Source organism: Mobula hypostoma, chromosome 6, assembly GCF_963921235.1.
Source record: "Mobula hypostoma chromosome 6, sMobHyp1.1, whole genome shotgun sequence".
Classification (NCBI taxonomy): Eukaryota; Metazoa; Chordata; class Chondrichthyes; order Myliobatiformes; family Myliobatidae; genus Mobula; species Mobula hypostoma.
In genome coordinates, this window is record NC_086102.1 from 114,075,478 (window position 1) to 114,100,037 (window position 24,560).

The 24,560-nt window shown below is 44.5% G+C and overlaps 1 protein-coding gene across 6 annotated transcripts in view; it reads left to right on the forward strand.

Annotated features, from left to right (window-relative positions):
• The first annotated feature begins 10,986 nt into the window (after positions 1 to 10,986).
• The window catches only part of trpm2 (transient receptor potential cation channel, subfamily M, member 2), a 200,903-nt gene continuing 187,329 nt past the window's right edge, over positions 10,987 to 24,560 (forward strand). For 5 of the 6 annotated variants that reach the window (XR_010018390.1, XR_010018391.1, XM_063051496.1 and 2 more), the window contains exon 1: positions 10,987 to 11,284. The gene's annotated coding sequence lies outside the window, so the exon portion shown is untranslated. Of the gene's footprint in view, positions 11,285 to 20,118; positions 20,159 to 24,560 lie in introns of those variants that run through there. The other variant, XM_063051497.1, reaches the window with a different exon arrangement.

The following is a 24,560-nucleotide window of genomic DNA, read 5'->3' on the forward strand; positions in this document are numbered from 1 at the left end:
GGAACATGGAAAATGAAGGCATGTGGGACTGGGAGATTAAGGCCATCTGGAACACTTGTGAGGTCTGTGTCTGGTGTACTGAGGATGTATGGAACTAAGGCACTGTGAACACCAGGAGCTTGGGCACTGGTGCATTGTGAATATTTTGACTTGTACCTGAGGGACATCTGAGAATGGGACAACTTGCCCTCATATTTCCTTGTGCAATTGGATCCTGGATTTCCACATTTGTAGACTCCAATCAGTTCAGATTGGTGTAACACCTGTGTAGTGCTTGTCTTATCTCATATGACTGGTCATCACTTTATGAGAAAGATCAAAATACATTGTTCTACACTAGGTGCAAGTAGACCATCAGAAGCTCTAGATATCAGAAGGAGGCATTGAATAGAAAACTCACACTTCTGGACATAAGTTTTGTCTATTTTTAAAAAAAGACAAGAGATACAAAATATTTGGGTAAGAACAATTCAGAATTCCAACATTCTGTTTAGGTTCCAAATCTCAGGCATCAAACAAAAAACAAATTCTCTAACTAATTAGATCTAGTGTTATTCCCTATTTAAAGGTTTACAGACTAAACTTTGATTTTTATTTATCCCTAGCTAAATAGAAAACTAATTGAATTCCTGTCCTTAAGTATTATGGTTAACCTCAATTTCAGTTCCAGGTCAGTATGTCTACAAATTCAAATTCGAAAATTATATATCTATACAGCATAACTCCTTTCACAGCAATTCTCTAACATCACAACTTTTAAACAAAGTAAATCTCATTCAGTAACTTATCAAAGTTTTTGGAAAAATAATCAGTTCTTGCAGGAAATCAAATTCAGATCCTTCAAATTAAGATAATATTATACATCCAACCGTATTTAAATCCTCTACGTCAATAAATATTACGTTCCCGCACTGGTTCTTCGATCTTGGGTGGCTCGTCATCTTGTTTCTTGTTTCTTGTTTCATTGGATGAAATAGTTGACCATCCACAGAAAATTGATTCACAAACTTATACAAAAAAAAACTGACCAAACCCTTGATATAATTTAACAGAATTCGCAGTTTTACGTTCGAGATCTTGGACACTCGTCTCTGCTGATATTGTCTCATTACAGCTGCTGCTTGTAAGACAATAGACAATAGGTGCAGGAGTAGGCTATTCAGCCCTTCGAGCCAGCACCGCCATTCACTGTGATCATGGCTGATCATCCACAATCAGTATCCAGTTCCTGCCTTATCCCCATAACCTTTGATTCCGCTATCTTTAAGAGCTATATCCATCTCTTTCTTGAAAGCATGCAGAGACTTGGCCTCCACAGCCTTCTGGGGCAGAGCATTCCATATATCCACCACTCTCTGGGTGAAATAGTTTTTCCTCAACTCCGTTCTAAATGGCCTCGCCCTTATTCTTTAACTGTGGCCTCTGGTTCTGGACTCACCCATCAGCGGGAACATGCTTCCTGCCTCGAGCGTGTCCAATCCCTTAATAATCTTATATGTTTCAATACGATCCCCTCTCAGCCTTCTAAATTCCAGAGTATACAAGCCCAATCACTCCAATCTTTCAACATATGACAGTCCCACCATCCTGGGAATTAACCTTGTGAACCTACGCTGCACTCCCTCAATAGCAAGAATGTCCTTCCTCAAATTTGGAGACCAAAACCGCACACAGTACTCCAGGTGTGGTCTCACCAGGGCCCTGTACAGCTGCAGAAGGACCTCTTTGCTCTTATACTCAATTCCCCTTGTTATGAAGGCCAGCATGCCATTAGCTTTCTTCACAGCCTGCTGTACTTGCATGCTTGCTTTCAGTGACTGATGTACAAGAACACCTAGATCTCGTTGTGCTTCCCCTTTTCCTAACTTGACTCCATTTAGATAATAATCTGCCTTCCCGTTCTTACCACCAAAGTGAATAACCTCATATTTATCCACAATAAACTGCATCTGCCCACTCACCCAGCCTGTCCAAGTCACCCTGCATTCTCATAACATCCTCCTCACATTTCACACTGCCACCCAGCTTTGTGTCATCGGCAAATTTGCTAATGTTACTTTTAATTCCCTCATCTAAATCATTAATATATATTGTAAACAGCTGCGGTCCCAGCACTGAACCCTGCGGTACCCCACTGGTCACCGCCTGCCATTCCGAAAGGGACCCATTAATCGCTACTCTTTGTTTTCTGTCAGCCAGCCAATTTTCAATCCATGTCAGTACTCTGTCCCCAATACCATGTGCCCTAATTTTGCTCACTAATCTCCTATGTGGGACTTTATCAAAGGCTTTCTGAAAGTCCAGGTACACTACATCCACTGGCTCGCCCTTGTCCATTTTCATAGTTACATCCTCAAAAAATTCCAGAAGATTAGTCAAGCACGATTTCCCCTTCGTAAATCCATGCTGACTCAGACCGATCCTGTTACTGCTATCCAGATGTGTTGTAATTTCATCTTTTATAATTGACTCCAGCATCTTTCCCACCACCGACGTCAGGCTAACCGGTCTATAATTCCCTGTTTTCTCTCTTCCTCCCTTCTTGAAGAGAGGGGCAAAATTAGCCACCCTCCAATCCACAGGAACTGATCCTGAATCTACAGAACATTGGAAAATGATTACCAATGCATCCACGATTTCTAAAGCCACCTCCTTAAGTACCCTGGGATGCAGACCATCAGGTCCCAGGGACTTATCAGCCTTCAGACCCAACAGTCTATCCAACACCATTTCCTGCCTAATATAAATTTCCTTCAATTCATCCATTACCCTAGGTCCTTTGGCCACTATTACATCTGGGAGATTGTTTGTGTCTTCCCTAGTGAAGACAGATCCAAAGTACCTGTTCAACTTGTCTGCCATTTCCTTGTTCCCCATAATAAATTCACCCGCTTCTGTCTTCAAGGGCCCAATTTTGGTCTTAACTATTTTTTTCCTTTTCACATACCTAAAGAAGCTTTTACTATCCTCCTTTATATTCTTGGCTAGTTTACCTTCGTACCTCATTTTTTCTCTGCGTATTGCCTTTTTAGTTACCTTCTGTTGCTCTTTAAAAGTTTCCCAATCCTCCGGTTTCCCACTCATCTTTGCTATGTTATACTTCTCTTTTATTTTTATACCGTCCATTACTTTCCTTGTCAGCCACGGCCTCCCCTTACTCCCCTTAGGATCTTTCTTCCTCTTTGGAATGAACTGATCCTGCACCTTCCGCATTATTCCCAGACACACTTGCCATTGCTGTTCCACTGTCATCCCTGCTAGGGTATTGTTCCATTGAACTTTGGCCAGCTCTTCCCTCATAGCACCATAGTTCCCTTTGTTCAACTGTAATACTGACACTTCCGAGTTTCCCTTCTCCCTCTCAAATTGTAGATTAAAACTTATATTATGGTCACTACCTCCTAATGGCTCCTTTACCTCGAGGTCCCTGATCAAATCTGGTTCATTGCACAACACTAAACCTAGAATTGCACTCTCTCTGGTAGGCTCCAGTACAAGCTGTTCTGTTATAGCTATAGCTTCAATAAATCTTTTATCGCTATCGTCTCTCCTCCAGGAGTTTTCAAGAAAGGAGGGTAGAGATGTTCTCTACGAATTCCGCTTTTTACCAGTTTTATATCTTTAGTATCTAATAGTTTGCTGTGTTTCTCTTGCTTTCCCACGCAGTGTCAGCCACGCAGCCATGCCTCGTTCTCACATAGCATCCCCCCACCCCCCTCAAGTTCTTTATTTTAATTTGGTAAACCTCATCTTTATCCCTCCACAGGTGGAGCTTTCTAACGTTACATCTTTAGGTTTAATTTACCTGGATTGCATTGGCAAGAACATCTCCACAATTTCCATCAGCACAGGTGCACCATAAGACTTTGTGCTCAGCCCCCTGCTCCACTTGCTTTACACTTATGACTGTGTGGCTAAGCATGATTCCTATATCATATTCCAGTTTGCTGATGACTCCCCTGCCACAGGCTGAATCAAATATGGTGATGAGTCAGCAGATATAGGAGGGAGATTGTAAAAACAACCTGTTACTCATTGTGAGCAAGACCAAGAAGCTAATTATAAACTTCAGGAGAAGGAAACCAGAGGTCCATGAACTAGTCCCCTTCAGAGAATCAGTGTTGGAGAGGGTTACTGACTTTAAATTCCTAGGTGTTGTTATTTCAGAGAACCTGTCCTGGATCCAGCACATAAGTGCAATTACAAAGAAAGCACATCAGCGGCTCTTCAACCTTAGGACTTTGCGGTGATTCAGCATGACTTCTAAAACTTTGACAAACTTTTATAGTTGTGTGGTAGAGAGTATATTCACTGGCTGCATTACAGTCTGGTATGGAAGCACCAATATCTTTAAACAGAAAATCCTACAAAAAGTATTATGGCCAAGTCAATCATGAGTAAAGCTCTCCCAAACATTGATCACATCTACATGAAATGCTGTCGCAAGAAAGTAGCATCCATCATCAGGGACCCGTGCCACCCAGAACATGATCTCTTATTGCTACTGCCATCAGGAAGAAAGTACTAGAGGCTCAAGACTCACAACACCAGGTTCAGGTCACTAACCATTAACCATCAAGCTGTTGAACCAAAGGGGATAACTTCACTCAGCTTTACTTGTCCATCATTGAAATGTCCCCATGAGCAATGGACTCCCTTTCAAGGACAATTCATCTCATGTTCTTCATATTTATTGTTTTTTAATCATTATTATTATTTCTTTTGTTTATACACAGTTTGCTGTCTTCTGCACTTTTGGTGGTCTGTCATTGACTCAGTTATGTTTATTATTCTATAGATTTATTGAGAATGCCCACAAGGAAATAAATTGCAGGATTGTATATAGTGATATATACTGTATGTATTTGGATAATAAAATTTACTTTGAACTTTGAGTATGGCATGACAGATGTTGGGGACTGGGATTGATGGTGTCTGAGACTGGGACACCTGGGGATATTTGGGACAGTTGGGGTGTCTGGGACCGAGGATGTCTATGCCTGGCATACAAGAATATCTTGTCTTACCTTGACTGGAATTTGAGGTACATCTGGGACTGGGACATGAGGGATTTCTGAAACCAGGACACTGAGGTCATCTGGGACAGAGTCACTGGGGTATCTGGGACTGGGGCGCTTGGTGACATCTGTGAATAGACCACAGGGATGTCTGGGAATAGGGGACATCTGCGATTGGTGCACTGGGGATGCCTGGGCCAGGGACACTGGGAATGTCTAAAACTGGGGTTTGGGGTTATCTGGCACTGAGACACTGTGCACATCAGTGAACTAGTACACTGAGGACTGCTGGGACTAGGACACTGGGAGTGCCTCGGACTGTAACATTATTGTCTGGAACTGTGGCACTGGTGACATCTGGGGCATGGGTGGTATCTTGGACAGGGACTATCTGAAGATATAATCTTGGGGACTTTATTGAATGAGGATCTGGGACTGGGACACTGGAGAATATCCCAGTTTGTAAGTTGATGGAAAAGATCCTGAGAGGCAGAATTTATGAACATTTGGAGAGGCATAATATGATTAAGAATAGTCAGTCTGGCTTTGTCAAAGTCAGGTTGTGCCTTATGAGTCTGATTGAATTTCTTGAGGATGTGGCTAAACACATTGAGGAAGGTAGAGCAGTGGATGTAATGTATATAGATTTCAGCAAGGCATTTGTTAAGGTACCCCATGTAAGACTTATTGAAAAAGTAAGCAGGCAGGGGATCCAAGGGACATTGCTTTGTGGATCCAGAATTGGCTAGTCCACAGAAGGCAAAGAGTGGTTGTAGATGGGTCATATTCTGCATGGAGGTTGGTGACAAGTGGTGTGCCTCAGGAATCTGTTCTGGGAATCCTACTCTTCGTGGTTTTTATAAATGACCTGGATGAGGAAGCGGAGGGGTGGGTTAGTAAATTTGTTGATGACACAAAGGTTGGGGGTGTTGTGGATAGTGTGGAGGGCTGTCAGAAGTTACAGCAGGACATTGATAGGATGGAAAACTGGACTGAGAGGCGGCAGATGGAGTTCAACCCAAATAAGTGTGAGGTGGTTCATTTTGGTAGGTCAAGTATGATGGCAGAATATAGTATTAATAGTAAGACTCCTGGCAGTGTGGAGGATCAGAGGGATCTTGGGGTCCGAGTCCATAGGACACTCAAATCTGCTGTGCAGGTTGACTCTGTGGTTAAGAGGGCATACAGTGCATTGACCTTCATCAACAATGGGATTGAGTTTAAGAGCCAAGAGGTAATGTTACAGCTATATAGGACCCTGGTCAGACCCCACTTGGAGCACTGTGCTCATTTCTGGTCACCTCACTACAGGAAGGATGTGGAAACTATAGAAAGGGTATAGAGGAGATTTACAAGGATGTTGTCTGGATTGGGGAGCATGCCGTATGAGAATAGGTTGAGTGAACTTGGCCTTTTCTCCTTGGAGCGGCGGAGAATGAGAGGTGACCTGATGGAGGTATATAAGATGATGAGAGGCATTGATCATGTGGCTAGTCAGAGGCTTTTTCCCAGGGCTGAAATGGCTAACACAAGAGGTCACAGTTTTAAGGTGCTTGAAAGTAGGTACAGAGGAGATGTCGGGTTAAGTTTTTTACACAGAGAGTGGTGACAAGTGCGTGCAATGGGCTGCCGGTGATGGTGGTGGAAGCTGATACCATAGGATCTTTTAAGAGACTCCTGGATAGGTACATGGAGTTCAGAAAAATAAGGGCTATGGGTAACCCTAGGTAATTTCTAAAATAAGTACATGTTCGGCACAGCATTGTGGGCCAAAGGGTCTGTATGGTGCTGTAGGTTTTCTATGTTCAAAGTTTCTGTGTTTCTAATGTCTAGGGCTAGATTTATCTGGGTCACTGGCACTGGGATGATAGACGCCTGGGACTGGAGATATCTAGAACCGTTTGGGTTTGGGACACTGGAGACATCTGGGATACTGGGAACTTCTTGGACTGGCACACCGGAGAGGTCTGGACCTGGGGCATCATGGATATCTGAGACTGGGTCATTGCTTGTTTCTAGAACCCTGGCACCAAGCCCATCTGTTTCAGGGGGCTATAAAGACATGTTACAGTGACACTGTGGTCATCTGGGTCTAGGACGCAGTAGTACCTTGAATCTCCTATTTCTACTTCCTTCCCCTTCCGTCACAGTCCATATTCACAATGCCTCTGGATGCAAAGAACAAGCAGCTGGTATGCAGCTTTAAACAATAATCCATCTGCAGTCATTCCAAACGCAAAGTGAATGGAAATGGAAACCAATACTCCTCAGGGATGAGTTTGCTTTTAAGTGTTCTGGCTGAGTAGCCAATAGGCCTGCTGTTTCCTGGAGGCCCTTGGGGCCCCGCACACCAGCAGACACTTCCAGTCAGACAGGCAGAAGCTATGAGACTGCTCTCTCTCAGTCTCTGCCCGACCTGGCACCTCCTGTAAGTGCAGCTCAGGACTGAGGGATGGGCTGGCATCTCAGGATATACACTGGGGTACTGCTGAAAGGTAAGTGTCAGATGCTGGTACCCAGTGTCTCTGTACACTGGAATACATTTGCTGGGGTGCCAGCAGCTCTGAGAACACGGCTGGGACTGCAGCTGCCCTGCTGTCCTCCCCGGGCTATGCTCCGGGACTCATGGAGAGAAGACCAGGGCAGCTGACAGGCACAGTCTTGGAGCAGGGTAGCAGGATCATGGTGATGGACGGGAAGGGGATGGAAGGGGCAGAGGTCTGGAGGATGGGAATGTGGGCTGGGAATCACACCAGATGGAAATAACTACCAGGACAGGGACAGAATGACCTCGGTTCGCTTGCATGTTGGTCCAGCGTCTGGGGAAAGGAAAGGTGGAGGGGAAAGGGTATTGGGAATGTCTGTTTGGATGGGGGAGTATGCAGGGTGTAGGAGAGGGTGTGTGGACATAGGGTTAGATGCAAGGGTGTAGGGAAGGTGTGGGGATGGGTGGGGAGGTTGTGGGGTATGAGGAAAGATATTGGGATGTAGGGAGGATGTGAAAATATGGGGGGGTTGTTAGAATGTTGGGAGGGAGTGAAGGATAAGGGGGAATGTGTATCTGAGGGTGTCGACAAGGCTGGTCATGTGCATGGAAAGGTGCGCGACTGTGGATCAGTGTGTGATGTAGTTGGGGAGGGTGTGTGATGTCAGGAAGGGAGTGAGAGTGAAGAAGAGTGACTGAGGGCAACATAGGCAGGAGTGAAGGTTGGATTGGATGACACAGCTGAAATGACTGATCTGGGTTCAATTCCCACTGTTGTAAGGGGTTTGTTCTGTGTGTGTTTCATCCAGGTGCCGTGATTTCCTCCCACAGTCCAAAGGGCAGGGTTTATGGGGTTAGTGAGCCATGGGCATGCCATGTTGGTGCCAGAAGTGTGGCGACACTGGCAGGCTGGCCCCAGCATATTTCGAGTGCGTTGACCGTTGGTGCAAATGAAACATTCCACTCTAAGTTTCAAAGTACACGTGACAAAGAAAGCTGATCTCTCTAAATGAGTGAAGGTCAAAGTGGAGTCAGTGGGGATGGAATGGATGGAGCAGCATTCAGTCAGAAAGTGTAGAGGTGAAAAGCAGAGCGAACATGTCAGGGGAGAGAAAGAGAATGGAATGAGGAGAGAGGCGATAGAGTGAGGGTGAAGTGTAGGGAGTGAAGCTGAAATGGAGGGAGTGAGGGTGAAGTGGAGGGAATGGCAGGTAAGTGAAGAAGGGGAGGATACAAAGTTGAAGGGAGTGGAGGGAGTAGTTGTGTAAGAATCAGAATGGGAGCAAAGAGGAATGAAAGCACAGAAAATAAACTTTAAAGGAGTGACGATGAAGCAGAGGTTGCAGGGGAGGTAGTGATAGTGACAGGGAGATGTTAACCTGCAGTTGGCCATTGGGGTGGAGGCCAATGCCTGGCTGAATCGTAGGCGGTGGGGATCAGGGTGTATGGAGGAAATGAAGGGAAATGATGAGAGAGTGAGAGTGAAAGTGCACAGTGTTAATGTGAAGAGGAGGGCAACGGTGAGATGTGATACTGGGGCAAAGTGTGGGTGCTGAAGGTGAAGGGGAAGAGAAGTTGAAGAAGAAGGAATGAAAGGTACAGGGAGTGACCTTGCTTCAAATGGAGTTGGAGTTCGAGGTTCCCAGTGCAGCCTCCTCTACATCGGTGAGAACCAACACTGATTGGGGTACGCTTCATCAAATCCCTTCACTCCGTCCACAACAGGCAGGATTGCCCAGTGGCTAAACGTTTTAATTCCACTCCCCATTCCCATTCTAACACGTCAGTCCATGGCCTCCTCTACTGCTAGAAAGACAGCACTCTCAGGCTGGAGAAGCTGAAGCTCATATTCTGTCTGAGTTGTCTCCAACTTGACAGCATGAACACCAACTTTACTGAGCTGGTAAATTCTGCCCCCTCCCTCTTCTTCCTTCTTCTGGCTCCCCTCCTACCTCATCTCTTCTCCCCACCTTCCTCTTCTTCGGTACCTCTCCTCCTTCCCTCCACTCAGAGTCCACTCTCTCCTCCTATCAGATCCCTTCTTCTTCAGCCCTTTACTTTTTCCACCTATCACCGCCCAGCTTCTCACATCATCCACCCCCCACCTACTTTGCCCCTCACTTGGCTTCACTTATCACCTTCCAACTTGTACACCTTCCCCTCCCTCCACCTTCTTATTCTGGCTTCTTCCCTCCTTCATTTCCAGTCCTGATGAAGGGTCCCAGACTGAAACGTCGACTGCTTATTCCCCTCCGTAGATGCTGCCCGACTCGCTGAGTTCCTCCAGCATTTTGTGTGTGCTACCCTGGGGAATTAAGGTCAATGTTTTGGAAATGAGAGGGAGCAGGAGGAAATGGGACAAATAGGAGAGGTGAAAGTGGGAGGAGGGAATGAGGATGAAGGAATAGCGGTGAAAGGGGAAAGCGGATGGGATGAAGATGGATGAAGTAAGGGTGAAAACCAATGGAATGCAGATGAAAGGGAGAGAGGATGGTGAATACCAGGTGTTGGGGTAAAAGGGAAAAAGTGCAGGGAAAGTGACCATTAGACTTAAGCATTCCTATCCACACCTGCCTCCTCCTCCCTCACCTCATACCCTTCTTCACTTCCTCTCTCCCTCTGCCTCACTTCACTCCCTCCCAAAATCCCTCTCTCCCACTCTACCCACTCATTCATTTCTCACCTCCATCCTCCTTCCTTCTGACTCACAACAACCTGTCTCTCCCTCAAACCACTCCACTCATCCATCCCCTCATGCGCCTCCTTCCTTCCTCACCTCACGACCCCTCCTCCCTCCCCTTCTTCTTCATTCTCTCATCCCCACACCCTCTCCACACCAGATTTCCTCCCCTCACACACACCTCCTTCACCCTCCCCTCACTCCCACACTGCCCTTCTCCCTCCCCCTCACCTGCTCTTTCTCTTTCCCATAATCCACCACCCCTCCCCTCCCTACAATTTACTCCCCTTTTACCCCCACCCCATCCGCTCTTTGCTTCTCCCCCTCTCCCCTCCCCTTCCTCCTTCTCCCTCTTCCCCTCCCAGCTCTTCTTTTTCCTCCCCTCCTCATATGCCTCCTTGCAAACCTCCTCTCCTTCGCTTCACAACACTCCATTTCCCCCTCATCTCACACTCTCCTCCATCGCCCTGCACCTCCACCTCCACTCAAGCTGCTCTCCTTCTTCTCTCGCTTCACTCTGCTCCCCTCCTTCCCCTCACACCCTTCTCCCTCTTCCTCCCTCCACACTGCTCCCCATCGCCCTCCCCTCTTTTCATATTTCCTTATCCCCTCCTTATCCTCTGTCCATCTCCTCTTCCCTTCATTCCCTCCCACCCCTGCCCTTTCCCCTTCCATCACCACCTTCCTCTCGAAGGGCAGCGAATACTGGGAGGGAGTGTGCGGGAATACGTGAGAGAGAACTCCAGATGTATATACCACCTATTCCGTCACTGCAGGAACTTCCCCAGTGTAGCATGTGAAACTGTCACAAATGTGCTCCGGTCCGGCCGGTCCGCCCCAATCGCTGCGCCAAGGCGAAGGTCTATTTCTCGGACCGTGAACTTCTCTGACTTGCGCGCTCCCAAAGAGGGACGTTCCCGGAACATTCTGGCGACGTGACTTGGCCGTGTTCCTTCAGTTTCAATGTCAGTTTACCGGGTTAAGCAGGGCGAGCGGCGGGGTTGCTTTGGATAGCTGCGGACCTAGAGCGCTTCTTCATCCCGGCTGCAGACAAAGTGGCTTTCCAGTGAGACCTGTTATGTGACCGAGGAACTCCGAACGGTGAGTGACCTCCGGGCGGGCATTGTATTAGGGGTGATCATCAAAGGTAATACGCAGGTTAACTTTGGACTTGGCCTCCGCCGGAGATAGCGTGAAAGCGGCCGCACTGCCATTGAAGATTTTAAAGTGGGATGTCTGGGGCCAGCAAAGCACCTGCCCGGGATAACTGGGTTTAGTGTGTTCACTCAAGGACAGTCAGTACCCAGACAACCTTTGGAACCACGTAGTGGAGCTGCAGACAGAGATAATGTTTCTGGAGTATCCAGCGACTCGTGGGACCTCACGCTCACAGATGCTGGCATTGCCCCGCTGTGGACCGCCAGGGTCTCCTGAACTGAACCTGGTTATCAGATACCATCGGCGTCAATAGCTCCTTAGCAAAGCCCAGTCCACAGGATTACTACGGCGAATAGGAAACGCGCGGGGGAAAAAGCGCTGGGTCCCTTCTCCAGGTTACACTAGGGGCAACTGATCTGAGGCATTTAGCGGCGGTGGGGTGTCTGACAGGTACCGTGATGAGTGGCATCCGTCTAGGCACCGTGCCCAGTATTCACTGCGCAAATGAACATCCGTGTCCGACCCGGGGGAGAGGGAGCAACTCCCACCCACTCCCCGGGAAAACCAGGGATAGACAGGTTAGTCCATGCCAAAGCCCATTCTAGCCCAACGACTGCCTCCGTCTTTCCATGGCTCTGTTACACCACGGAGTGAGTCCACACGTGGCACCTGCCGAAGCAAATGGCCACTGAATTAGGTACACTTGTACACCAGCTCCTTAATGCAAATATCTAATCACGTGGCAGCAACTCAATGTATAAAAGCATGCAGACAGAGAACATAGAACATAGAAATCTACAGCACGTTACAGGCCCTTCGGCCCACAATGTTGTGCTACCCGTATAACTTACTGTAGAAACCGCATAGAATTTCCCTACAGCATAACCCTCTATTTTTCTAAGCTCCGTGTACCTATCTAAGAGTCTCTTAAAAGACCCTTTTGTATTGGCCTCTACCACCATCACTGGCAGTGCATTCCATGCACCCACTACTCTGTGTGAAAAACTTACCCCTGAAATCCCTTGTGTACCTACTTCCAAGCACGTTAAAACTATGCCCCCTCATGTTAGCCATTTCAGCCCTGGGAAAAAAACCTCTGGCTATCTACACATTCAATGCCCCCTCATCCTCCGTTGCTCCAAGGAGAAAAAGCCAAGTTCACTGAATTTATTCTCATGAGGCCAGCTCTCCAATCCAGACAGCATACTCGTAAATCTCCTCTGCACTCTCTCCATAGTATCCACATCTTTCCTGTGGTGAGTTGACCAGAACTGAACTAAGGAGACTAACTAAGGTTTTATATAGCTATCACATTACCAGACAGAGTCAAGAGGTTTCGTTGCTGTTCAGGCCAAACATCAGAATGGGGAAAAATGTGATCGAAGTGGCTTTGACCGTGGAGTGATTGCTGATGCCAGATGATGTGGTTTGAGTATCTTGGAAACTGCAGGTCTGTGATTTTCATGCACAACAGTCTCGAGATCAGTGTTTCCCAACCTTTTTTAGACCAACACCCCCTTAAAGTACGTTCCTATTTGCTAACGTCCCTCTTAGGCACAATATACTTTGCGGTGCCTCCATAGTGTAAGAATGTCTACCATATACTAACATGAGATAAATGATTCTGCTTTAAATTTTTATTTGTCTTTAAACCTAGCTTACTCAGTACCTGTGCACTGTACAGCAGCTTTGTGATCCTTGGGCTTGATGGCTTTCAGCAAGAGCTGAAATATGTAGTTTGTTGTGACAGCAAAAGCCTTAAGTCCCCACGTGTGACAATGTCCAGTTTCTGTTTTTTGTATATGGTTCACTGAACTAAAGCCTCTTTCAACAAGTCAGGAGGATGGAAATGCAATGTAGAGCAGCTAGGCTCTTCTCCAAACATCAGGAAACTACATATGATAGTGTAGCTACGTAGCACAAAAGCCAACATTTTTGACAAGCATTTTTGCTTATTCATCATTCTGAATTTTGATAATTTCTTCTTTCAAGCTCTCTTCCTGTTCTTCCAATTTACGAAGAAGTGGGTTAATTACCCAGTCTGGAATTTCGAGATCATTCAAATCCTTGAATTGATTCTGAAAATCCCTCTTCAGTGACTGCAGGTGTAGGCAGTACTCTTGCAAATTACCATCTGTGAAAGAGAGTGCCATACTTCCCACGCAGAGAGGTTCTGAGAACATTCTTCTCCCAATGTTTTGCTTAAATATTTCCAAGTTTACAATAAAAGTGGACAGTGCACTTTTTGCCTGGATTAAATGGAAATTCTCACACTGCGGTTTCATATTTAGAATGTTCATTTTGTCATTCAGATCGGCTAGGTATGCCACGTCTCCACATAGAAGCTCTATCTTCCCAAGCTCTTGTCAACGTTGAGCAAAAATTCAACCACAGCGACAAAAAGATTTAAAGAAACTTTCTGAGCAGCAGCCTTTTGACAGCCAACACACTTCAGTGTGAAGAAGCAAGCATACAAACCCTCTATCGTTATCTTGGTATAACTGGTAAAATATTCTGCTATTTAATGGATGAGATTTAATTTTGTTGATATCAGATATTACATAGAAACATAGAAAATAGGTGCAGGAGTAGGCCATTCGGCCCTTCGAGCCTGCACCGCCATTTATTATGATCATGGCTGATCCTCCAACTCAGAACCCTGCCCCAGCCTTCCCTCCATACCCCCTGACCCCCGTAGCCACAAGGGCCATATCTAACTCCCTCTTAAACATAGCCAATGAACTGGCCTCAACAGTTTCCTGTGGCAGAGAATTCCACAGATTCACCACTCTCTGTGTGAAGAAGTTTTTCCTAATCTCGGTCCTAAAAGGCTTCCCCTCTATCCTCAAACTGTGACCCCTCGTTCTGGACTTCCCCAACATCGGGAACAATCTTCCTGCATCTAGCCTGTCCAATCCCTTTAGGATCTTATACGTTTCAATCAGATCCCCCCTCAATCTTCTAAATTCCAATGAGTACAAGCCCAGTTCATCCAGTCTTTCTTCATATGAAAGTCCTGCCATCCCAGGAATCAATCTGGTGAACCTTCTTTGTACTCCCTCTATGGCAAAGATGTCTTTCCTTAGATTAGGTGACCAAAACTGCACACAATACTCCAGGTGTGGTCTCACCAAGGCCTTGTACAACTGCAGTAGTACCTCCCTGCTCCTGTACTCGAATCCTCTCGCTATAAATGCCAGCATACCATTCGCCTTTTTCACCGCCTGCTGTACCTGCATGCCCACTTTCAATGACTGGTGTATAATGACACCCAGGTCTCGTTGCACCTCCCCTTTTCCTAATCGGCCACCATTCAGATAATAATCTGTTTTCCTATTTTTGCCACCAAAGTGGATAACTTCACATTTATCCACATTAAATTGCATCTGCCATGAATTTGCCCACTCACCTAACCTATCCAAGTCACCCTGCATCCTCTTAGCATCCTCCTCACAGCTAACACTGCCACCTAGCTTCGTGTCATCCGCAAACTTGGAGATGCTGCATTTAATTCCCTCATCCAAGTCATTAATATATATTGTAAACAACTGGGGTCCCAGCACTGAGCCTTGCAGTACCTCACTAGTCACCGCCTGCCATTCTGGAAAGGTCCCGTTTATTCCCACTCTTTGCTTCCTGTCTGCTAACCAATTCTCCACCCACACCAATACCTTACCCCCAATACCGTGTGCTTTAAGTTTGCACACTAATCTCCTGTGTGGGACCTTGTCAAAAGCCTTTTGAAAATCCAAATATACCACATCCACTGGTTCTCCCCTATCCACTCTACTAGTTACATCCTCAAAAAATTCTATGACATTCGTCAGACATGATTTTCCTTTCACAAATCCATGCTGACTTTGTCCGATCATTTCACCGCTTTCCGAATGTGCTGTTATCACATCCTTGATAACTGACTCCAGCAGTTTCCCCACCACCGACGTTAGGCTAGCCGGTCTATAATTCCCCGGTTTCTCTCTCCCTCCTTTTTTAAAAAGTGGAGTTACATTAGCCACAATCCAATCCTCAGGAACTAGTCCAGAATCTAAAGAGTTTTGAAAAATTATCACTAATGCATCCATTATTTCTTGGGCCACTTCCATAAGCACTCTAGGATGCGGACCATCTGGCCCTGGGGACTTATCTGCCTTCAATCCCTTCAATTTACCTAACACCACTTCCCTACTAACATGTATTTCTCTCAGTTCCTCCATCCCACTGGACCCTCTGTCCCCTACTATTTCTGGAAGATTATTTATGTCCTCCTTAGTGAAGACAGAACCAAAGTAATTATTCAATTGGTCTGCCATGTCCTTGCTCCCCATAATCAATTCACCTGTTTCTGTCTGCAGGGGACCTACATTTGTCTTTACCAGTCTTTTCCTTTTTACATATCTATAAAAGCTTTTACAGTCTGTTTTTATGTTCCCTGCCAGTTTTCTCTCATAATCTTTTTTCCCCTTCCTAATTAAGCCCTTTGTTCCCCTCTGCTGAACTCTGAATTTCTCCCAGTCCTCAGGTGAGCCACTTTCTCTGGCTAATTTGTATGCTTCTTCTTTGGAATTGATACTATCCCTAACTTCTCTTGTCAGCCACGGGTGCACTACCTTCCTTGATTTATTCTTTTGCCAAACTGGGATGAACAATTGTTGTAGTTCATCCATGCAACCTTTAAATGCTTGCCATTGCATATCCACTGTCAATCCTTTAAGTGTCATTTGCCAGTCTATCTTAGCTAATTCACGTCTCATGCCTTCAAAGTTACCCCTCTTTAAGTTCAGAACCTTTGTTTCTGAATTAACTATGTCACTCTCCATCTTAATGAAGAATTCCACCATATTATGGTCACTCTTACCCAAGGGGCCTCTCACGACAAGATCGCTAATTAACCCTTCCTCATTGCTCAAAACCCAGTCCAGAATAACCTGCTCTCTAGTTGGTTCCTCGACATGTTGGTTCAAAAAACCATCCCGCATACATTCTAAGAAATCCTCTTCCTCAGCACCTTTACCAATTTGGTTCACCCAATCTACATGTAGATTGAAGTCACCCATTATAACTGCTGTTCCTTTATTGCACACATTTCTAATTTCAAGAGTCATGCTTGAAAAAAGTCTCTGGCTGAGGTTTTTGGCTGTGAGATGTTGACAATGCATTACACAATTTATTGCAAACAGACTTGGAATTTCTCTTCTCATAAATGCCACTAAACCAGCATAGTGACCTGTCATATATGATGCTCCATCAGTTGCACAAGAAATCATGTTCCTATTCAGAATACTTTGACCCTCAATATTCCATTTGAGCTCTTCATACATTGATTCTCTATTGATTTTTATTTTTAACTTTTTCCAAAAGAGAATCTCTTCATAAACTTTTCCACTTTTGATAAACCGTACATATGCCATTAGTAATGCCTCATTGTCTCACACAGTTGACTCATCCAGTTGTATCCCAAATTATGTTTTTTGTAGCTCTGTGCAAAGTTGATATTCAATCTATTCACTCATTTTGCCAAAACAATGAGCAATGGAGTTATTACTCTGAGGAATTGATTGTAAAATACCAGTATCCATTTTGAGAACGGGTTGAGCATTTCTGATACAGCAGGCATTATTACTCTTTCACCAATTGTGTGAGATTTTCCACACTTTGCTATCATTTAGGAAATGTTATAAAAAGCAGTGAGACCATGATCAAGGTCACTTTTAGCTTTCTTGGCCAATGACTCAAGAGTGCAATACTTTTCAAATGCTTTCCTCTTCTGAAACTGAATAATATCATAAGTAGTCTATTCAGGATGTCTTTTATGGAAGTGTTCCTGCAATCTTGATGGTTTTATTAGACAGTACAGTATTACAAATAAGACACATGGGGTGTCACTGATCTGATGGGAACAAAATAAAACCATACTCCAGACATGTAACACTGTATTGATGTTACATGTAGTTTCTGTTTCTTAGCAGGATTAGAATTCAAGACCAGCACCTACAGACTCATAGAGATCACACCGTACCTATTTATCTATTATTAACGGGGCTAAATTAAAATGAAAAATTAACACAAACTGGGAATGCCTATCGGATGTTGACGATGACAGTGAGTTGACATGGTTGGTCAGGTCTCATGCCTTAAGTTAGGGTACCGCTTATTGTCCCACTCCCAAGAATCTTGAATGCCCCCCCCCCGCTATTTCCTGCAACGTCCCCTGAGGACACATAACCGCCCCCGGTGGGAACAATTGCTCTAGAGTTTACAGAAAATGGTGCGATAAATTTTTTTTTAAATCCAGTGAGTTATTTGGGTGAAAATGCCTTGTAAATGAAAGAGTTCAGAGGAGAATGGCCAAACTGTTTCAAGCTGACAGGAAGAGGACAATAACACAAATAAACATATGTTACGAAAATGATGTGAAGAAGTGCATCAACTACATGTTGAACCTTAATGTGGATGGGCTACAGCAGCAGAAGACACTGAACACACATTCAGTGGCAACTTGATTAGGTATAAGAGGTACTTAATAAAGTAGCCATTGATTGTAAACTATGTGTCTTTGTTCAAGCAGAAAAATAGGCATCATCCAGGTAACTTTAGTCCAGTGAGCTTCGCATCAGTGGTAGGGAAGCTATTGGAGAGGATACTTAGGGAAAGAATTCTACACATTTGGAAAGACGTTGACTGCTCAGGGACAGTCAACATGGTTTTGGTCTTACAAACTTCATTGTGGTTTTTGAATAGGTGACAAATGAAGGTAAGAAAGTGGATGTTATCTACATGGACTTTAGTGAGATACAGTATTTGATAAGATCCCCCATGGTAGGTTAATTCTGATAATAAACACGAGTGGAATCCAGGGTGAATTGCAAGTCTGGATTCGGACTGGCTTGCCCATTGGAGACAGAGAAGGGGTGGAAGGCTGTTATTCTAGCTAGAGGCCTGTAAGTATTGGTGGCCAACAAGGGTCAGTGCTGGAACCTCTGTTATAATTATATATCAATAGTTTAGATGGAAAATAAGATGGGTGAATTATCAAGTTTGCGGATGACACCAAGTTTGGTGGAGTTGTGGGCAATGTAAAGGACTATCACAGAATACAGTGGGATATAGATTAAGTACATAGATGGGCAAAGAGGTGGCAGATGGAGTTTAATCCAGGCAAATGAAAACAGTTGAAATCTGGGAAATGAAATGAAAGGGGGAAAGTATATTGTTAATGACAGCTCCTTTAAGAGTATTGAAGTACAGGGTGATCTTAGGGGTCCACATTCATTGTTCAGTGAAACTGCGTGTGCAAGTGGATAAGGTGATGAATAAGATGTCATGCATGCTTACCATTGGTGGGGAATTGAGTATTAGAGTACGGATGTCATGCTGCAGTGCCATACAACATTAGTCAGACTGCACTTGGAGTAATGTGTGCATATCTGTTTGCTATATTTTTAGAAAAATGTGCGGACTATGGAAAGAATGTTTACCAGGATGCTGCCTGGAATGGATTACTAGGGATAGTAGTGGAAGCAGACAGGTTAGTTCAGATTAAAAAGCTTTTAGATAAACACATGAATATGAAAGAAATGGAGGGATGTGTTTAATACAAAGGAAGAGGACACTTAGTATAAATTTGTATCAAATTCAGCAGAAAATTGTGGGCCGAATAGTTCTATTGTTCCATGTTCTATGTAAACCATCCCCCTTCTTGTGTGGCTTAGAATTTGGCAGAAGTCTCTTGGTGTCAGCAACCTTTCCTCCAATGCATGGACAGAGAGGCAGCAGTAACACATTAGATCCTAGTCAGCACATTCAAAGCTGCAAGGCCCAATGTATGGGGAATCAGACTGTGCTGGGACAGAAGGTATTGGCCAGAAGACCTCTTTGCAATTTCTTTGCTGAACTTGGGCTGTGGCTAAGGGGACTTGTTCAAGGTAATAGTTCCTGTTTATGGTTTTAGGTGTACAGTTTTAAATGATCAAGAGATACAAAAGGGTGCATTGGGAAAGATTAACTGCCAACGGAAATGGGAATTGAAAATAAGATCTTGGTGTATAAATAGCTGAAGCTTGTATCAGGAAGATGGGCCCCGATAAGAATGAAAATGAAAATTCATAGATGAATGCCAAGGACAGTGTTTAGAGCTAAGTGAATACTTTCCACTCGTTTTAAGGTCGCATAGTAATATAAGACTTAAATTTGTTCCTTGGCTCACTTGCCTTTGCTAATGATCAATACTCATATTTACCAGCATTTGAGCCAAAGCCAATGATGCCTTGGTGATTCAGGAGTACATTTAGATATTTATTAAATGTTGTGACAGTACTTTCCTCCACCACTCCCACAGGCAATGAGTTCCAGATTCCAACCATCCTCTGAGTAAGACAGTTCTTCCACAGATCCCTTTTAGTCAAAACCCATCTCCTCTACTTTTATGTGCCTCTGTGATGGGGTAAAATTTTCTGCTATCTACTCTATCCCTGCATTTCTTAACTTTGTACACCTTTATTAGGTCCTTAGCAGCAAATTCCACTCTAAAGAAAAGAACCCCGGCCTCTCTAGTCTCTTTACGTAACAGAAACATTCATCCCAGGCAAGATCCTGGTGAATCTGCTCTGTATCCTTAATGCCGCTACCTCCTCCTTCCTATTTGTAGTAGGTTAGCAAATTGAGAAGAAGAAAGAGGTGAGGTCAAGTAGGTCTGGTAGGAAGAACAGGTAGAACTTTTAGATGCTGTTTAAACATTGTAATTTTATTCCACTAGTTCTTCTGAAGACCACAACCTTGACATAGCGTCTGGAGGCTTATGTGCCTCAGTGACCTGGAGAGGTATGTTGGCTTTATGCTTTCGTTCTCGGTAGGGTCACCTGTGTCAAAAGGTAAGGGCCAGACTATGATGAGTGGTCCACTGTCCCTTCAGGTTGGTGGTGGGGGGGGGGGCGTGGGGTTCAGCTTAGGGCTGACACACTGACTGGTAAAAAAATAATTGTTACAGAGACAACAATGAAGAATCCTTCTATATTTGTGTGCGACTATGCAGAGAGAGATGGAGGACCTTCATTGCTACCCTAAGTGCCAGTGGCATAACAGGCAGTAACTACTTTTGGCAGCTTGCTCCATTAACCCTCCTTTACATCTTTTTCCCTCACATCTTAATCCTATGTGTATTCCCTTCCACTGATGCTGCTTGATCCATTGTGCTCCTCCATCAGTTGTCTGTCACACAAAATGCTGGAGGAACTCAGCAGGCCAGGCATCATCTATTAGAAGAAAAGCAGGACCAAATCCTGCTGAAGGCTTTCAGCCCGAAACATCACCTGTACTTTTTTATTCCATAAATGCTGCCTGGCCTGCTGAGTTCCTCCAGCATTACATGCCCAGATGACAAGCCATTCAATCCTGGAGCCATTTTTGTGAACCTCTTTTGAACCGTCTCCAATTTCAGTACTGTGCTGTACTGTTCTATGTTCTATGTTCAGCACATCTTTTCTACGGTAAGGGTCCAGACCTGTTCACAACCCTCCAAGTGAGGCCTCACCAGTGCTTTATAAAATCTCAGTATTACATCTTTGCTTTTTTCGTATTCTAGTCCTCTTGAAATGAAAACTAACATTGCATTTGCCTTCCTCACCACAGACCCAGCCTTCAAATTAAGCCTTTAGGGAATCCTGCACAAGGATTCCCTAGTCCCTTTGAACCTCAGATTTTTGTATTTGTATTTGTCAACCCTTTAATTTCTTCTACCAAAGTGCATGACCATACACTTCTCGACACTGTATTCCATCTGCCATATCTTTGCCCATTCCCCCAAATCATTAACATATAATATAGAAAGAATTGGTCCCAACACACACCCTTGTGGAACACCACTAATCACTGGCAGCCAGCCAGAAAAGGCTCCATTACCCCCTCTCTTTGCCTCCTGCCAATCAGCCACTGTCTCATCCATGCTAGAATCCTTCCTGTAATACCATGGGCTCATAGCTCGTTAAGCAGCCTCATGTTTGGCACCTTGTCAAAGGCCTTCTGAAAATCCAGATACACAACATCCACCAATTCTCCTTTGTCTATCCTGCTTGTTATTTCTTCAAAGGATTCCAACAGATTTGTCAGGTAAGATTTCCTGTCAGGTAACATTTGTCTCCTATCAGATTCCATCAGCTTCAGGTCTTCATCACTTCCACCTATCATGTTCTGTGTTGCTCTAATGAACATTGTGAGCATGCTATTTTGGTGCTAGAATGTGTGATGACACTTGCCACATTCTTAGGTTGTGTTGGTTGTTAACATAAATGACACACTTCACCCTATGTTTTCATGAAAATGTGATAAAAAATATAAATCTGAATCGGAACTCTCTCTCAACTTCTGAGATCACTCTTTCCCTCTCTCCCTCATCTGCAAATCATGATTTGAATGGTGTAATGAACCATATTTGATTTGGGAGCGTAAGATAAAGAAACCCCTAGGAGACAGTGATCATAATATGATAGAATTCACCCTGCAGTTTGAGAGGGAGAAGATGAAGTCAGATGTATTGGTACTACAGTGGAGTAAAGAGAATTACAGAGGCATGAGAGAGGAGCTAGCCAAAGTTGATTGGAAGGGGACACTAGCAGGGATGACGGCAGAGCAGCAATGGCTGGAGTTTCTGGGGGCAATTCAGCAGGCTCAGGACAGGTGCATCCTAAAGATGAAGAAGTATTCTGAAGGGAGGATGAGACAATCATGGCTGACAAAGGAGGTCAAAAACAGCATAAAAACAAATGAGAGGGTATATAATATAGCAAAAATTAGTCAGAAGTTAGAGGTTTGGGAAGCTTTTGAAAACTAACTGAAGGCAACTAAAAAAGCCATAAAGAGAGAGAAAAGATGAAATAAGAAGTATCTCCTTCACTTCCCAAACATCCACGTTCATCCCATCTTCCTGCCATCCTAACAGTGGAAGAGTTTCTCTTGTCCTTACCTACTACTGCATGAGCCTCCATATACAACATATTATTCTCTGCAACATCTCTGCAAAGGGATCCTACAACCAAACACATCTTTACCTCCCTTCTCTCCAATTTTACAGGGATCACTCCCTCCATGGTTCCCTTGGCCATTCATCCCTCCCAACTAATCTCCTTCCTGGCACTTATCCCTGCAAGTGGCCTAGGAGCCACATTCACCCCTCCCTCACCTCCATTCAGGGCCCTAAACTGTTGTGTCTGGTGCTTCCAGCGCATTGATAAGATCGATTATAAATTGGGATTCTGCTTTGTCAAACTCCTCTGCTCCGTCTGCCAAAAGTGGAACTTCCCAGTGGCCAAACATTTTAATTCTGATTCCCATTTCTGTTCCAACATGTCGGTCTATGGCCTCTTCTTGTGCCAAGATGAAGCCACCCTTAGGGTGAAGAAGCAGCATCTTATATTCCGTCTGGGTAGCCTCCAACCTGATGCCATGAATATCAATTTCTCCTACCAGTAAAAAACTGTTTCCCTCCACCTCCCCTTTCTTCGATCCCCATTCTGGCCTTTTACCTCTTATCACCTTCTAATCACCTCCTCCTTTCCTTTCTCCTATGATCCGCTCTCTGCTCCTAGCAGATTCCTCCCTCTCAGATAGATAAAGAATAAAAGAGAGGCAGGAGTAATATTGCACCACTGAAAAATGATGCTGTAGAGGTAGTAATGGGGTGGGGGGGGGCGGTTCAAAGAAATAGCAGATGTACTTAAGTCAGTCTTCACTGTGGAGGACTCTAGCAGCATGCCAGAAATTTGAGAGTGTCAGGAGGGTGGAATGCAGAAGTGAGTGTAGTTTCTATTACTAAGAACAAGGTGCTTGGGAATCTGAAAGGCCTGAAGGTAGATAAGTCATCTGGCCAGATGGTCTACACCCCAGGGTTCTGAAAGAGGTAGCTGAAAAGATTGTGGAGGTGTTAGTAATGATCTTTCAAGAACCCCTCAATCCTGGAATGGGGTCTGGAGACTGGAAAATTGCAAATGTCACTCTGCTCTTTAAGAAAGGAGGGAGGCAGCTGAAAGGAATGTACAGGGCAGTTAACCTGACTTCGGTGGTTGAAAAGATGTTGGTGTCGATTTTTTAGAATAAGGTATTAGGGTACTTAGAGACACATGATAAAATAGGCCAAATTCAGCATGGTTTCATAAAGGGGAAATCTTGCCTGACAAATCTGTTGGAATTCTTTCAGGAAATAACAAAGAATCAGTGGATGTTGTTTAATTGGATTTTCAGAAGGCCTTTCATAAGGTGTCTCGATGAGGCTGCTTGATAAGATAAGAGCCTATGATGTTACAATAGAGATACCAGCATGGATAGAAGATTGGCTGACTGACAGGATGCAAAGAGTGGGAATAAAGGGACCTGTTTGGGTTGGCTGCCAGTGATTAATGGTGTTCCACAGGGGTCCTTATTGGGACTGCTTCCTTTCATGTTACACATCAACAACTTGGATGATGGAGTTGATGACTTTGTAGCCAAGTTTGCAGACAACACAAAAGTAGGTAGAGGGGCAGGTAGTGTTGAGGAAGCAGGGAGTCTGCAGAACTGGGGTCATAGGCAAAGTGTCAGATAGAATATAGTGTAGGAAAATGTTTGGTCATGCACTTTGGTTGAAGGAAAGGTGCAGGCTATTTTCTAAATGGGGAGAAAATTCAAAAATCAAAGGTGCAAATGGACTTGGGAGTCCTTATGCAGAATTCCCTAAAGATTAATTTGTAGATTGAACTGGTTGCAAGGAAGGCAAAGGCAATGTTAGCATTTATTTCAAGAGGACTAGAATTTAAGGACAAGGTTGTGATGCTGAGGCTGTATAAGGCATTTGTCAGACCACAGTTTTGATCCCCTTATTTAAGAAAAGATGAGCTGATGTTGGAGAGGGCCCAGAGGAGGTTCACAAGAATAATTCCAGGAATTAAAGAGTTAACATATGAGGTGTGTTTGATGCCTCTGAGCCTGTACTCACTGGAGTTTAGAAGAATAAGGAGGGATCTTACTGAAACCTATCAAATATTGAAAGGCCTAGATGAAGCTGACGTGGAGAGGAAGTTTCTGATAGTGGGTGAGACTAGGGCAAGAGGGCACAACCTTAGAATACAAGGTTATCCATTTGGAACAGTGATGAGGACGGATTTCTTGAGCCAAAGGGTGGTGAATCTGTGAAATTCTTTGCCACTGACGGCTGTGGCAGCCAATCCATTGATATATGTAAAGTGGAAGTTGATAG